This window comes from Rhinoderma darwinii, chromosome 5 (assembly GCF_050947455.1).
Source record: "Rhinoderma darwinii isolate aRhiDar2 chromosome 5, aRhiDar2.hap1, whole genome shotgun sequence".
Classification (NCBI taxonomy): Eukaryota; Metazoa; Chordata; class Amphibia; order Anura; family Rhinodermatidae; genus Rhinoderma; species Rhinoderma darwinii.
Genome location: NC_134691.1, coordinates 194,037,773 through 194,041,179, shown reverse-complemented (window position 1 = coordinate 194,041,179; position 3,407 = coordinate 194,037,773). Strand labels below are relative to the sequence as shown.

The 3,407-nt window shown below is 41.6% G+C and overlaps 1 non-coding gene across 1 annotated transcript; it reads left to right on the top strand.

Moving 5' to 3' along the window:
• The first annotated feature begins 1,323 nt into the window (after positions 1-1,323).
• On the top strand, positions 1,324-1,430 carry LOC142654754 (U6 spliceosomal RNA). The gene has a single exon (XR_012849095.1). It is a non-coding gene; the product is annotated as a U6 spliceosomal RNA (small nuclear RNA).
• The last annotated feature ends 1,977 nt before the right edge of the window (positions 1,431-3,407 follow it).

Genomic DNA, 3,407 nt, shown 5'->3' with positions numbered 1-3,407 from the left:
GAGGGGGTACCCCCACCCACCGACCATGGGCCCCTTTATGACATGATCACCGGGTTCCTATGGTTGTTATGGCAGCCTGGGTGCCTAATGAATTCCCCCAGGTCTACCATCTTTCTGCTCCTATTAAACCTTGCTAGAGGGAGGGCTTAATATGAACCTGTTAAAATCACAATATACTGCAATACATTAGTATTGCAGTATATCGTGCAAGCGATCAAACAATTGCTGGTTTAAGTACAATAGAGGGACGAATAAATAAAATAATAAACCGTTAAATACATTATTTTAACGGTTCAACGACATGTCACGTACTGGTACGCGACAGCCGTTAAGGGAAAGTATGGAGCGGGCTCACGGGCTGACCTCGCTCCATACACAGCGCGTGACGGCTGTGTTTCACAGCCGAAACCTCACTGAAACGGGCGAGATTCCGCCTGTTTAACACCTTAAATGCCGCTGTCAATCGTGACTGCGGCATTCAAATTGTTAGAAACAGGGGGCGCCCTTATAAACACGCCATTGCGCCCCCCCTGTGGCCCGATCGGCCATTGACAGTGGTTGTTATGGTAGCCTTGGGGCCTAATAGAGGCCCCCCGGTCTGCCATCTTTGTACTCCTTTGAAGCCCTGCATCCGGCAGGACTTCAAATGTGACTGCCAGAATCACGATATATTGCAACACATCAGTATTGCAGTATATCATGCAAGCAATCCAACTATCGCTGCTTCAAGTCCCCTAGGGGGACTAATAAAAAAAGTAAAAAATAGTTAAATAAAGATTTTATAATGTTCCAAAAAAATAATAATATTATAAGTTTCAAAAAACCACCCTTTTCCCATTTTTTCCCTAAAGAAAATGTTAAAAAAAATAAAAGTTAGCATAACTGGTATCACAGCATCCGTAAAAGTCATAGCTATCACACTATAGTGTTATTTAACCCTGTCGGTGAACAACGTAAAAAAAATATATAAAAAACCTGCAAATTGAAGTTTTTTGGTCACCTTAGATCTCCAAAAAAAGGAATAAAAAGTGATCAAAAGTCGTATGTACCCCAACATGGTATTGTTGAAAACTACAGCTCTCCCCACAAAATGTAAGCCCTCAAACCCCATTTTTCAGCCCTCCATAGCCAGACTATTTGGCTCTCTTAAACCAGATCTAGTCCCAGGCTCTAAGATTCCCAAGAGGAGGACAAATTCCTTGCCTGTGCCTGAGAAATGAGCGATTGAGCAATCTATCAGGGAGAACCTGGAGAAGGGATTTATTTGTCTCTCCAGGTCCAACGGTGGTGCTGAGTTCTTTTTTCTAGCCAAGAAGGGTGGTGGTGCTCGCTTCGGCAGCACATATACTAAAATTGGAACGATACAGAGAAGATTAGCATGGCCCCTGCGCAAGGTTGACACGCAAATTCGTGAAGCGTTCCATATTTTTCATTCTCCCAAGACAAATCTGTGTTCATGGGCTGTGGTCTTGTCCTAAATTATTTATGTATTGGAAGGAGATAGTAGAGGTCATAAGAGATACATGGGGGTTATCTCTTGAAATGGAGCCGCTACCTCTTTTGTTTCATGTGTTTCCGGTACTCCCGAGCATTCCGGATGCTTTACATGCCTTCCTTCTGGTGGCCAAAAGATCCCTACTCGCCCTTTGGCTTAAACCGCAGATACCGTCAATTGCTGAGGTTATATCACAAATGAAAAAGTAGTAATATTATGGGGATGCTGTGAGTCCACGATACTCTCCTGTACTTGTGATTATCTCTTTTTTTTCTAAGTAACCCTGAAATTGCATTATCTGGATGTCATAGGGCGGGGGGAGGGGGTTGTTAAATTTTGTTACACTTTGTTAGCTACAACGCATGGGCTAATTCGGCCACTGGACTCATACCTTCTTCTTCTGTTTGATATATGAGATTTTATACTGCCATTTATGATTGTTTCATTTTACTGCCGAATGTACTGCTTCACTTATGTTTACTTTTATTTTGAAAACCAATAAAATGATGTTATAAAAAAAAAGAAGGGTGGTGATCTTTGTCCTTGTACAGATTGCAGGGGACTGAGTAATTCACTATGCGTTACCACTACCCTCTTCCTCTCATCTCTAAATTATTTGACCAGCTAAAGAAAGCAGTCATATTCTCTAATAGAGATCTGAGGGGAGTTTATAATCTCATTAGGATCCAGGAGGAGGATGAATGGAAGACAGCCTTCGGCACACATACAGGGCAATATGAATACCCTTTGGGCTTTGTAATGGCCCGGCTTTCTTCCAGAACCTTATTAATTATATTTTTAGAGAATTCTTGGGTCATTTTGTGGTTGTGTACTTGAATGATATTTTTATATTTTCCTCGACCTTGGGACAACATCGTTCTCATGTTAAAAGGGTTCTGTCTAAGTTTAGAGAAAAAACCTTTTTTGCTAAGATTGAGGTTGTGAACGTTGCTTTTCTGGGTTATATTATTTCTCCTCAGGGGTGGTTCATGGATCCAGTTAAGGTGCATGTCTTCCAGGATTGGGCAAGCCCTACTAAGGTTAAATCGGCGCAGAGATTTTGGGGGATTTTTGGGGATTACTAACTACTATAGGAGATTTATCAGATCTTTTTTCTCTATAGCGGCTCTCATATTAGCTATAACAGCAAATTTCTCTACAGAAACCCTTAAGGCACTCTCCACCCTCAAAATATTTTTATTTCATCTGGTCCTATTTTGAGACATCCTCATATTGACCTCCAGATTATTGATGAGGTAGATGCCACTGATGTTTTCTTTTTTGTTCGACTTGCCCCTAAGCATGAGAAAAAGGGAACAGTGAAAGGTTCTGGGAATTAAGCCTTTCTCTTCTTTCAGTAAGTCTGTTCCTAGACCCCACCTATTTTAGTCTATGGTCAGTCGGAGTATGTGGTAGAAAAGATCCTTGACCCTAAGTGGCGTGGCAGACAGCTCCATTATCCTGTAGAGTAGTGGGATTATTGTCCAGAGGACAGTTTCTGGATACAAGCAAGAAACATTCATGCTGACAGATTGATCAGAGCATTTCATGTTGCAAATCCAGGTAAATTCAGTGTTAAGGGATTTTTAGCCCTCCCTGAACAGGGGTACTGTTACAAGCAACAGTCCTATTCCTGCATGCTCCTCATCTTCCAGACTCTTCAGAAAACTCGTGTACAGCTATTTTATCAGCGTAGGTTTGATAGCTACACTGATGTTAGCCCGGGTTTGTTTAGAGAGAGCAACCTGATTGGTCTGCCTCTCGTTTTGTGGACAGCCGGCATTGCTACATTATGTCATAATAAGTCATGAGGAAAAATATTTGCATTTAACAAAGTATTGTCAACAGAACAGTGCAGGTAAGGTAAGTTAGCAATAACATTTTCACGTCTTGCATGACTGCACAGCATATA